Source organism: Anabrus simplex, chromosome 2 (assembly GCF_040414725.1).
Source record: "Anabrus simplex isolate iqAnaSimp1 chromosome 2, ASM4041472v1, whole genome shotgun sequence".
Classification (NCBI taxonomy): Eukaryota; Metazoa; Arthropoda; class Insecta; order Orthoptera; family Tettigoniidae; genus Anabrus; species Anabrus simplex.
The window spans coordinates 667,937,475-667,951,567 of NC_090266.1; the positions used below are offsets into that span (position 1 = coordinate 667,937,475).

At 36.5% G+C, this 14,093-nt stretch overlaps 1 protein-coding gene across 6 annotated transcripts in view; it reads left to right on the forward strand.

Moving 5' to 3' along the window:
• Rap1 (RAS oncogene family member Rap1) overlaps positions 1-14,093 on the forward strand; it is a 141,352-nt gene that overhangs the window by 91,460 nt on the left and 35,799 nt on the right. The window lies entirely within an intron of this gene.

The window sequence follows — 14,093 nt, forward strand, 5'->3', positions numbered from 1 at the left end:
TTGATATCTTTCCACGATGCTGGCGAAGCTGTAAGACTAGTTTGCAACAAATCTCATCAGACAGAGCTTCTTGTGCTTACAAACATGAGTATCAGACAACGTGGCTGTAGCAGCGATGGAGCTGTGTATAATGGAGTAAGTAGCTGTGGTTGAACCTAACTCTGAGAGGCGCATCTGGACCACTTGGTGGAACAAGATATCAGGGAGGCAGTACGCGAGACCTAATGACCTAGTCTATGCTGTGGTATCTGGTAATCATACTAAATAGGAAGAAGGAAAGATGGGTTTAATGTATCATAAATCATGTATCATATAAATTTCTAACGATTTAAAGATAAGAGGAATAGAACAAAATGAGGCCACAACACTAGTTGCAAATCGAGGATTGTGGTGACATTTAGTAAATTCACAGAGGCTTGCAGACTGAACGCTGAAAGGCATAACAATCTATGATAATGTATGTATGTATGTATGTATAAATTACATTTTTTTTAAGTGGGGGTATGAATGTTATATACATGAAAGTTAATGTAAAGGGAAGGAATTGCGCTATTGTTTGCGCATGCGTGCACGCATCGTATTTACTCTAATATGACTAGGTTTCTTTCTCAAACGTGGTTGTCGTAAAATTTGGATAAGCTTATTTTTTGCAAACTACAAATACAGCTTTTGTTCGCTGGTGGATTTTTTTAAATTTTTTTTTTTTCTAAGCTAATAGTACATAATAGTCAAAATACCTATCTTCATATCAGAGTGGAACTGCTGCAGGTTTTACCCTGCATGTTTCAGGGTCAGTCCTAGCTCCCACTTAATGGAATAGGGTTGAACTGAACAGCAGAAACTCCCACTCTGCCATTCATGTTTAACAGTATGGAATTCTGCATGAGGAAACAATGTATGGAGCATCGGGCAGAAAATATATACGTGGACTGTGTAATAAATAAATTTTGTGACAAGTTTAACAAGTATAAAATAAATGGATATAATCTAACCAAGCAAGTTGACTGTGTGAATAAGGGCGCACGGGTGCGAGCTTGCATTCGGAAGATAATGGGCTTGAACCCCATTATCGGCTGCCCAGAAGATGGTTTCCCATTCTCACACCAGGTAAATCCTGGGGCGTTACTTTGAGGCCGTGGCCACTTCCTTTCCACTTCTAGCCCTTTCTTATCTCGTCACCATAAGACCTATCTGTGTCATTGCGATGTAAAGCAACTTGTAAACAGAAAAAAAATCTACCACAAACTTAAACATTGTAACATGTTAGATTCCTCATATGCTTGTGCTTATGCATATGTTGTTGCTGCTGCTGCTGTAGGATTTGAGAATCTTGTCCTGCAGGAATTTGTTTTTAATAAATTGATTCAATAATTAATATTAATAAAATAATACATTTTTCTACGTCCATTACTCATAAGGTGAGTTACTACCATTAAACAAAATCTTCACGACGGACTTTGCAGCTGGATCCATACCTGCCAACCCTTCCGATTTACCCGGAAACTTTCAGATTTTTAACTCGTCTTCCGATTTTCCGATTTATTTTTACTTCTTCCTATTTTTGACCAATATAACCTCTAGTATGGCCAATACTCTTCCCCTAGGATAAACGATAAATTCTTATGTGCTTGTGTAATTTATGTATTTATTTGATGCCTTATTTCGTGAGTGTTTCGTCCGTCGCCTTCCTGTATCGTGTTTCCCGCTCACCAGGCGTATGCGCTAGCGACTCAGTTAATCTGGACGAGAGAATGAGTTTGTTACTGTGTTGTACGCGAGCTGTTAACATCGTTTCTGTGCGTAGTTTCGTCGGAGTTGTAGTCCACGTGTGTTTTCTTGCATTCCTATGTTTTCCCCCTCTGCCAAAGTCGTATGTTAATAATGTATGGGATATACCCGGTATTGAATTGTTTTGCATGTGGTAGTTTCGCGTATTTAAGTGCATAATTTTAATGAATTGAATGTTTTTAAGGGGTGTCAGTGACAGTTTCTGGTAGTTTCTTTTCTTGTTATGGCCAAAAAGTGTAACATATGTTATCTCCAAGTGTTTCCGTTCATTTTACCGTCTGATAAAGGAAACTGCCGTATTTTCTCGCGTAATTAACGCCCTTACATAATTTACGCATCCCAATATTTTTGGGTCCAAAGTGGAGAAAAAGAAATGTTCACGCATTTGACGCACCTACGAAGTACAACTTCGAACATCCATCACGCAGCTCTGGATGTCAACTTCTCAAGTAGCAGGGTTCCTATTGCGAAAGCGAGCATTCCAAATACAGGGAAACGTGCTGTTATTAGCAGGCAGGAAATCCCACTGCACTAGTTTTACGAATGTTTCGGGTACGGCACATTCTGTGATCTCAAAATTGTTTGTCATTCCACAGTATTCGAGTAATACTGCATCATACAAACTCGCGGTGATCAATTACGCCGAAACATACGAGAATAGGGCAGCGGGCCGCAAGTATACTGTGGCCGAATGGAACGTGCGCTACTGCGAGAACAGAAGTGCACTTCAAGCGGCCAATTTGTCTCGCAGAGCATTTCGCGGACCAAAAAGCGGCAAGTTTCCGCAAGTAGAGGACGCCAATCAGTTTCCATATGTCACAAAGTCTAACATTCGATGAGAAAGGGATATCGAGTGTTATCGTACCTGCTACCGGAAGCAAAAAACAGCGATGTACTGCAATGCTTGCTGTAATAGCTGATGGGAGAAAACTTGCGCCTTACATTGTTCTAAAAGGAAAAACAATGCCTAAACTAAAGCAAACATTCCGCGAGTGATGCACGTTCGTATTCAAGAAAAAGGGTGGATGGACACGCCACTCGTACAAGATTGGATACGAACGGTTTGGGTAATGTAGCAGCGTCCCTCCTTCTATGCCCGGCCCTTCTCGTGTTGGACAGTTTTCTTTTTTTGCCAGTACGTCATTATTATTACATTGCATTAATTGTACTTTTATTACCGGTAGTTCATGTTTATTTTACTTCAGGTCGTATTGTCAGCTCGTACCGGGAAGAATGTTTTCCGGTTTCGGTACGTCAAACCCACTTGTCCAACTTGCCTTATTTGACTTTTCAGAAAAAATCTCACGCCGGAATTTTACGCCAAATGACGATAACCGCAAATGAGTTGAACCAATTGAGTTTATATTATACTAGCAAGATACCCGTGCTTCGCTACGGTATTATACTGAAATTTATAATTGAATGCTTATTGTTTTGGATATATAATCCTCCGAAATTCGCGATCTGACTCGTTTTCTGCGAGAATCCACCAAAATTCCCGATCTGACTCGTTTTATATTATTTTACGGCACGTTTCCTCCCATTTTTCAATCTTCCTTTTCAGCAATCGATTTCGTACTTCCCGGGTTAGGCTCAGGTATTCCTCCCGGTCAGTTGGGTCCGTAAATCTGTGCCATCTTTTCCTATAATCATTTTTAATATGGATAAAATCCTTCAGGAGATCCAGCGTGGTGTCATATTGGGTGCCTTGGCGGCACTGAACCCGCGGCCAGGCTGCATTCTTAGTCATTACCGGTCCAGGAGCCGTTTCCAGCGCGGTCCGCACATTTGACGACGGTTCGGAACATTATTATTATTATTATTATTATTATTATTATTATTATTATTATTATTATTATTATTATTATTATGTGTTGCTGGAATGGCTGATGACAGGGAAAACCGGAGTATCCGGAGAAAAACCTGTCCCGCCTCCGTTTTGTCCAGCACGAATGTCACATGGAGCGAACGGGATTTGAACCACGGAACCCAGCTGTGAGAGGCCGGCACGCTTGCGTCTGAGCAACGGAGGATCCTTATAAGTACATTAATAACAGTAAAATCAATTGGTCTCACCTCTTTCTACACCCCACCGCCGTTAAGTTTATTTACCGCCACCTCCCCCCCCCCCCCCACGAAAAATTAAAAGAAGGCTTGTTTCTTTATGTTTAAGGGAGATTCCAAACACCAATGTTCACGTCTGTTACCTTCAGCTTTGAGATATAAGTATCCCCATAAAAATAATTTACTTTTTGCACTTCATTTCACACTACTCCCCCCTCCCCAAGTGAATTTTCCCGCAAAAAATACTTGTTTCTTTAATAGTAAAGGATCTTCTAAATACCAATTATCACGACTGAAAATTCTTCAGTTTTTGATTTATGTGTCCTCATTAAAGGAATTCAACTCCTTTACACTCCCGCCCTCCAAGATGGTTCCCCCCACCCAAACGCGTTTTTCTTTGTTTTTAAAGGAGATCCAAATACGAATTATCACGTTTGTAACAACTTTAGTTTTTTTTAGATGTATGTATTCTCATACAATCAAGTCAATTAATTTTTCAATTCTTTCACCCCCCACCCCCCTTCATTGGATTTTCCGACAATACGTGTTTCTTTACTTTTAAAGCAGATTCCAAATATCAAATTTCACGTCTGTAACATCTTCATATTTGAGATATCAGTAGCCTAAGTAAAAGAATTCAACACCATTTTCAGTCACTTTTACCCACCCCCCACCAGCCAAGTGGTATTTCTGAAAACTAAAAATACACGATTCGTTATGTTTAATAGAGATAAAAAAAACATTTTTCACTTCTGTAATATGTTAAGTTTTTTTAGATATATTGTAAAAATTCTCATTTTAAAATTTCACCCCTTTTGAGTTCCCCTTAAGTGGAGTTTCCAAAAACAAATCACCTACGTTTCTTTACATTTACAGGAGATTCCAAACACCCACTTTTTACGTCTGTAACATTTTACGTTTCCAAGATATTCTGTAGATATAGTCTTTCAAAAAATTCACCCCAATTTGTCACTCCTGTTTAACCGCCATTAATTGGATTTTCCAAAAACTAAAAAATACGCGTTTCTTTATTTTTAAAGGAGGTCCCATATACAAATTTTTAGTTCTGTAATATCTTCAGGTTCTGAAATATAAGTATCCTCATTAAAGGCATTCAACCCATTTTTTACCCTTTTACACCCTTCCTATTGGGATTTTCCGAAAACAAAAGAATACGTGTTTCTTTATTTTTAAAGGAGATTCTAAATACCAATTTTTATATCCATACACTTTAAAAGTTTTGAGATATAGATACACTCATTTTAAAAATTCACCCCCCTTTTCACCCCCCAATATTTGGATTTTCCAAAAACGAAAGAATACGTGTTTCTTTACTTTTAAAGTAGATCCCAAATACCAATTTTCAGGTCTGTAATATCTTCAGGTTCTGATATATAAGTAGCCTCATTAAAGGCATTCAACCCATTATTCACCCTTTTACACCCTTCCTATTGGGATTTTCCGAAAACAAAAGAATACGTGTTTCTTTATTTTTAAAGGAGATTCTAAATACCAATTTTTATATCCATACACTTTAAAAGTTTTGAGGTATAGATACACTCATTTTAAAAAAATCACCCCCTTTCCCCCCCCCCCATTAATTGTATTTTCCAAAAACAAAAAAATACATGTTTCTTTATTTTTAAGAGAGATCCCAAACACCAATTTTCAGGTCTGTAATATCTTAAGGTTCTGAGATATAAGTAGCCTCATTAAAGGCATTGAACCAATTTTTCACCCCTTTTCACGATTCCTATTGTGATTTTCTGAAAACAAAAAAATGCGTGTTTCTTTATTTTTAATGAAGATTCTAAATACCAATTTTTACATCTGCAAACTTTAAAAGTTTGGAGATATAGATTCACTCATTTTAAAAATTCACCCCCTTTTCACCCTCCCATTAATTGGATTTTCCAAAAACAAAAAAATTCGTGTTTCTTTATTTTTAAGAGAGATCAAAAGTACCAATTTTCAGGTCTGTAATATCTTCAGTTTCTGAGATATAAGCACCAGTATCCTGATTAGGCATTCAACCCCTTTTTCACCCTTTTTCACCCCTCCTATTGGGATTGTCTGAAAACAAAAAAATACGCGTTTCCTTATTCTTAAAGAAGATTCTAAATACCAATTTTCACATCTGTAAACTTTTAAAGTTTTGAGATATAAACACACTAATTTTAAAATTTCGCCCCCCTTTTCACCCCCTTAGCGACGGAATATCCAAAAATCCTCTCTTAGCGAGCACCTACATCTTAATATGATTATATCCCCAAAATTTCATTTCTTTATGTCCAGTAGTTTTGGCTCGGCGATGATGAATCAGTCAGTCAGTCAGTCAGTCAGTCAGGACAAGCTACTTTATATATATAGATTTGGTGTGTCTTTAAAATGAAAATGAATTGTAAATAATTTGTAAATATCTGAATTCTTTGAATAATTTACGCATCCGAAGTTTTCGCCTGTATTTTTCGTCAAAAAATTGCGTCAATTACTCGAGAAAATACGGTATTATGCATTTTGTTGAGTGTGTTGGTGTGACATAAATATTATTTTTCGCATGTGTCATAAATGAGAATGATTAGGTACATTTTCTTGTAACCATTTTTATGTTTTCTTAGTTGAAGATTTTAAATTTAATTGTCAATTCATATTGTCGCCTGACTGTAGATATGTATGCCTTTTATACTGACCGTTTTTCACCTAGACCGTGGTGGAATATATGTGATGAAATCCAAGAATTAAAAATCTTCCTATTTTTGGTTTCTAAAAGTTGGCAGGTATGTGGATCTGATACACATTTGCTGCCAAATATTGGAAAGAAAAATCATGATCGTCAATGAAGAGTTGTACAAATTTTCATACATCTGTTAGATTCCACTGTGCTACTGTTAGATTCCGCTGTGCTATCAAAAAGTAGTTTTGGTAGAGAATTCTGTTCTGTTTGATTAGATTTGACTTCTTGGTGATAGTCTTCTCATTCTCCCATTTAATCACGTGTGTGCTATGAGCTTGCTGTGTGCCTGCTTGTATGTCTTTCGCCATCACTGAAAGCAGTGTGTATGCGTATGTTTCTCAAATTTCTTTTATTATACATATTGTTGAAAAAAGGTATGTGTGATCACGTTAAGAAGAGAGCTACTGTAGTGTTGCATTTATATAAAGCAATGCGTTGCAGTTATGATGTAAACTTGAAACTTAACCTCTTGGAGCCAGGAGCCGTTCTGATTGGCCGTTCGCCATCAGCTGGAAGAGGCCAGAGCTCCGCCTCCACTCTACTACTATTGTAAAGTGCCAGGCCGTTTTTATTGGAAATACATGTATTTTAAAATTTGCGTATATCTACCACTGTATGGCAATTACTGGCAAGACATTTTTACATTTAGACTACATAGAATAAGCAACTGTTTCAGAGTGATATCAAGAACATATTGTTGATGTTATGGTTGTCGATAACGTTTATTTTTAGGAAGAGAAAACTTTTTTTTGCACTTTCTCAATATCTACTTTGAAAAAATCACTTAAGATACAAAAGAATGTACGTAATGATGTACAATGTATTTCTAAATATAGTTCGATAAAATAATTACTTTGAACGAGAAAAATAAAAACATAAAAAATAAAAATTCAAATGTATGCCACTAGTAAAAACAGGACAGTTTTACCCATCAATAAAATTTGTGTATATATATCAATGTATGGCAAATACTGACAAATTTTCTAAGTGCAGACTACATAGTATAAAAAATAATCCTAAGTTATTAAAAAATAAGAAATTAATAATTGATATATTTTTTATTTTCAGGAAAAACGTTTTTCTCATTTTTGGTTCCAGTATCTATTTGAAAAAAAAAAAACCCAGAATATCCATAATTAAAAATTATGGCGCTAAAGCCCTGACTGACCTTGGCCTACCAAGCGAATGGTGGTCAGTCCAAAGACCTGCAGTTTACGAGGTGACCTATGGTTAGCGAGACAAATTCTCTCTCGTTATTTTTGGTTTTCTGCACTGAGGTTGCCCTCTGACCCTCAGATATCACCTCAGTTGTAATCACTAACGTCGAGTGGATCTCGAACCAACCCTCAGGCCCAGGTAAAAATCCATTACCTCCGGGTGAGAGGCAGGCATGCTACACTTGGCCTGCACGGACCGGCATTTATGTAATGATAGAGTATTTATTTCTGAACAGAATTCTATAAAATAATTACTCTGAATGAGAAAAAGAAAACAAAAGAATAGAAATTCTAATGTGGTATGTCAGTAGTAAAAAGAAGGAAAATGACAACACCGAAAATTGTTGATATGAAGACTCACCAGATGCTGGATATGTTGTTCAAATTTTGAGACCACTGTTACAGCACTGAGGGGTATGGTCGTATATTTACATTAACATTAATCACTTATCACTAACACTAATAGGAACAATAGAGACTATAAATATATTTAAGCCTAACGCAACTTTATAAAAAATCTGTTTTGTAATTTACGCAACCTCATTTTCAAATGTATTTTTTTGGCAAGTGTGTAGTTCGTCTTCTTCGTGTACAGTGTTTTCCACTCCCTACAGCACCGTGTGTGTTTTAAAGCTGGGAATTTGGGAGGGCAATCATTCTACATGCAATAGACGCTAGCACGCGCTAGAGACTGCGTTAATCGGGACGAAAGGTCGAGATTCTTGTTCGCGTGCTGTTAACATAGCTTCTGTGCATAGTTTCATTGGAATCCTAGGCCACGCGATTTTTCTTGCGGTTCTATGCTTTTCACCCTGTCGAAGTCGTATGTTAATAACGTATGAGACATATTGATCTGTTTTGCACATGGTGGTTTTGCATATTTCATTGCATTTGTGTTCATTCTTAGTTAATAACTTGAATAATTTGAATGTATTTCAGAGAGCTGTGTCGGTGACTGTTCCTGGTATTTTCTCTTCACATTATGGCCACAAAACATAACAAATGTTATCTCCAACTGTTCAGAGATACCTATAAAATTGAATTTCCTTTCGTGTTGCAGTTTAATAAAGGAAACTATTATGCATTTTGTTCCATATTTGTTACATTTTCTTGTAACCATTTTTATGTTTTCTTAGTTTAAGATTTTAAATTTAATCGTCAATTCCCCTTGTAACTGTAGTCCTTTTTTCGAGACCGTGGCGCATTATATGCGATAAAATCAAAGAATTAAAGAATCTTCCTATGTTTGATTTCTAAAAGTTGGCTGGTATGCTTATGAGTAGCTAATCTTGTTTTCTTCAGAAAATAACTACCACTTTTAATCATTTAAAGAGATGTTGGTTTAATACTCTTTAAAATTAATGAATGAAAGAAAGTATGGAATGTCTAAACAATGCATATCCTTCAATGCTCTAGTTGATTTGACATTTCAAAGCTAGCCAGAATTTTTTTCTGATTTCAACTCCAGCAAATACTGTGTTGGTTCCATATTCTTTGACAATTCTGCTTCGATTCCAACCTTTGTCCTTGTTTAGTAGTATTGTAACTCACATTATCGGACAGGTCATCACACAAAGTACATGCAAGGTATGACAAGGATATTCCGATCCCCTGGGATGAAACAATATTTTATTTGTTCTGGTGGCCAATGGCCTAGATGTTAGGCCTCTTTAAACAACAAGCATCATAATCATCAGTTTGTTTTGGATGTTGTCCATTAAGCAAACAACTTGACCATTCTTGCACAGTTTCTTTGGCGTCACTATTCTATTGAACAGGTTTGGGTATAGTTATGTTTCTCAATCAGAATGTGCAACTAGCAAAACATACCTGCCCAGCTACTGCATTTCAGTATTGTTGATTCATCAACAGATGAGAGATTCTGAACTATACGTGGTGCCGTCGTATACAACGGTATCCCAAGGTACTAAAATGCAACAGTGAGCATGTCTTTCAAGGTCAATATGCACTCTTTTATCTCAGTAAGACCGTAACTTGGTGAGAATGTTGCATAAGACTTTTTCTGTTTCGGTTGCTTATGATGTGCTTGGGAATTGTACACCAGTATTGTGATGATGAATTTAGCTGCTTCTATAGAGAAACAGAGTGCAGGCTGGAACTGGGAAGTGTACTGTCGATTTTACCGTGGTCTTGTACAAAACTTTCAATGCTCATTCTCATCGACTTGGTCTTCAGTTATTTAGAAACTATTCCTAACTCCTTTTACTCTCCAGAAAAGTAACAATTCAAGTCTTTTACAGTCCTTGTTAGTTTTTTTACAGTCCTTGTTATGGCTTTCAGCATTCAGTCTTCAAGCTTCTATCAATTTACTAAATGCGTCCACAGTTCTCTATTTGTAACTAGCTCTGTGGCCTCGTGTAGTTCCATGTCTTTTACCTTTAAATCATTTGAAACAGTGTAAGCATTGTCATCTCAGTCTCTTCTTCCCTTAACCTCCATGACCGAGTCCATTATTCTCCTGTGTAATCCATCTTCCTCCATTTGCCCCACATGACTCCGCCAGCAAAGCCAATTTATGCGTACAGCTTCATCCAAAGAGTTCAGTACTAGGGTACCCTTTTATCTCCTCATACAGAGTACCCTCCTGCCATTGTTACTACCTGTTTGTACCAGTGATCATTCCCACTAGAGTCATGTCAGTTACTCGTAATATAACTTATTAAATATCCTGAGTACCCCTCAGCTTTCACTCCCGTACAGCAAAGTTAGTCTGAAAACAGGCTATTACAAAGATGGCTTCGTCTGGTAGCTGACTTCTTTCTTGCAGAACACTGTTGATTGCAACTGCAAGCTCAGTGCATCAGCTTTGCTGAACCTTGATTCAATTTCACTCACTAGAATCCTGAAAGAATATACATCCTAAATACTTGAAGTAATCTACCTGGTTCAGTTTTGTATTCCCAACCTGAAATGCAGTTCTTAGGTTTCTTCCCAACTGACATCACTTTAGTCCTGGAAATCCTCATTTTCATATCATACTCATTGCACCTGTTTTCAAGTTCCAATATATCAGATTGCAGGCTTACAGCACAGTCAGCCATTAAGACCAAGTCTTCCGCATAGGCCAAACTGTTTACTACATTTCCACGTTACTGAATCCCTCCTTGCCACTTTATACCTTTCAGTAGATAATCTATGTGAACTATGGCCAACAAAGATGAGATTACAGGTTTGTCTAACCCCTGTAAGTACCTTGAATCAATTTATTCTATCGTCACTAGGGTCCGACTCGGCTGAATGGTCAGCGTACTGGCTTTCGGTTCAGAGGATCCCGGGTTCGATTCCCGCTGGGTCGGGGATTTTAACCTTAATTGGTTAATTCCAATGGCACGGGGGCTGGGCGTATGTGTTGTCTTCATCATCATTTCAGCCTCATCACGACGCGCAGGTCGCTTACTGGCGTCAAATAGAAAGACCTGCACCTGGCGAGCCGAACCCGTCCTGGGATATCCCGGCACTAAAAGCCATACGACATTTCATCATCGCTAGGGCCCGGATGTTTATGACCTTACAATTTTAGAAATATGCACGCATTTATGACCCAAAAATGTATTAAAATATGGTGGTAAATATGACTTGAAAGTTTATGGTGACATTTTCGAAATCTTCAAAAATCTTGCCGCTGTTTAAATTAACATTATATTGAAACACTACTTGTAAAATCCAGAACATTCAATAATTATAATATTCATTTTATTATATTTTGAATTTACTCAATCCAGAGTTAACTTTCGACTATGCACAGAATGAAATAAATGTCACATTTTAATGGGCAATCAGAAAGAATTACAATAGTAAATTACATATATTTTAAAGTTTTCAAATAGGAACGATCCTTTGTTTTCTCGCAACATTTACTTGTAACGGGAAAATGTGCGCTCAACATCACCGAATGTTATTGGGCCATATTTGAAATACGTCAAATCATTAGCGTTCAATTGAGGCTCTGTTCTCTTGATTTCTATGCATCTGTCTCTTTCTATACAGTATACCCTCCTAATTCACATAAATACGTATTTGTAAGAAAGATAATCGCAAGAAATTACAGACAACAGTTACGAGATATGAAAAGTCCATCTTTGAGACGAGTGCAAGTAGGTATGAGAAAATTGAATAAAACGATAAAAATATGACAAAAACATGAAAATGCACGGGGGAATATGACCATAATATGAGGCGCTGCACCAAACTGACTTAAGCACAAAATTTTAATATTTTCTTGTTTTGATTGATTCAGAACAGAAATGTTGTCTTCCTTATGAGCCAAAGAAGCTCATGAACCTTTGAATACAGTAGGTATTTATTTTTACTGTAAATTTGTTTTGGCACCACTGAAAACTCGTTAGTTTTACAATGCCAAAGGAACTCGACCGACCAAATCATATGGTCTGAAGGTGCAGCTGATTGTTGAGTTGTATTATTTGTGAATGAGGTAGAATAAATGGCCTAGTAGTGGCAAAAGAATTTTGAATATGTGTTTAAACTCCAAGAACAGTGAAAATGATGTTTATATCAACAGGAATATCGAAAAGGGTAATAATCAAAACTAGTTGCTTCATAAGCTGCCATGCGTTACAACTGCGATTTTGTTATTCATAGTTGAAGTAACTTAACTTTTTGTGCTTGACAAAGTCATTTAACATATATCATAAACTAGTTTCAATATAAAAATTCGATAATACGATCAAAATTGAGGTTAATTTTAATTTCAAACTAAGGTTATGGTTGTATAACATTTCTTTTATCGAAACCATTTTAACAGATATGAGTCAAGCTATTTGTTTTTTTTGAACAACAGAACAGTGAAATACTTATATTATGTTTTGGTCCCCTAGTTTAGCATGCAAAGCCAAAATTAACAGTTACATGAAAAAAAAAAAAAAGGTAAGTTTCTTTGGCATTGACAGTTTTTGTTCATACCACAACACTTGGTGCACAAGTTACTCTGGCTTTGAATGATCTTTTTATCTGAAGTAATGCTGTAATATAATTTTTGAAAATGTTCATTTCAGGAAGAGATGGTCCCAAGGAACTTAAACATACTGTTCTAAAAGGACAAGAAACCAATATGGAAAGTGTACAAATTGTCCATTATTAGGTGCAGTATTCAATTTTGTTTACTGTATTTTTTTAACACGCCATCATAGTGATATTTAGTTTGTATCCTTTAGTATTTTTTTAACACACCATCATAGTGATATTTAGTTTGCTGTATTCTTTATTTTAATGATGAGATAGTTTAAATACTAGTGTAGTTGTTTGCTTAAGATGTGAAATACTAGTGGAAACATAGACATCTAAACTGATCAGTTAGTAACTGAGTTATTGTTATTACAAAGATGGCACTTTCATGAACTACATCATCAATAGACTATCATGTCCTAAATGTTGGCATTTCCTTTCAGATATCAGCATGGCAGATGAACTGAGTAGTGTCACTAAATGTTATCAGTGAAGAAAGTATTTCTTTATTTGATGACATTTTCCTTGGTCTTGGCAATGATACTAACCATGCTGGAAGAGAAGAATCTGGGGTGGGTCAGATTATTTCGTACAGCCCAGATGAAAATGTGGTCGGCGACATTGTTGAGGATGGAAGAGGAGAGCGTATAGTTGGTGACGTTCTTGGTGATCAAAATGAAGAGCCAATGATTGGTAATACCATAAGTGATGGAAGAGTAAAATCTTTGCTTTTTGATATTGGTGATGAAATAGAAGAACGTGTAGGTCTAGGTGGTAAAGGTGTAGTATACGGAAATGAATATTAATCAGTCGCAAAATCGAGGACGAAAACAGCGGAAAATTGAAGCAATCCGGAAAAAGAATGTGAGGAGAAATTTAAGGAACTCTTGACAACAATATACCTCTGTTAGTGGAAGAATTATACATGAAAAAGAATTTCTATATTATCAATGTAAATGTCTATATAAATGTTCAACAAACTTTCCAGTAGAGCAACGTTCAAAATTCATCATCAGTATTACAGTTTAGGTGATTGGAATCAGCAAACTTTTTACATACAAAGAAAAGTAATAAGACGAGTTGTGAATGTTGCGAGGAAGCGCACAGAGCACTAGCAAAGACAACACCACGAGATCGACGGGGTAAGCATGTATCTCACAACAAAACATGACTCTGTTAATAATATCAAGAATTTCATTAAAAAATTTCCTGCCTATGAATCACACTACAGCAGACATGAAAATCCTAACCGGCGGTATTTGTCTCCTAATTTAAATGTTAACGTGTGATTTGTATGAAATTCATTG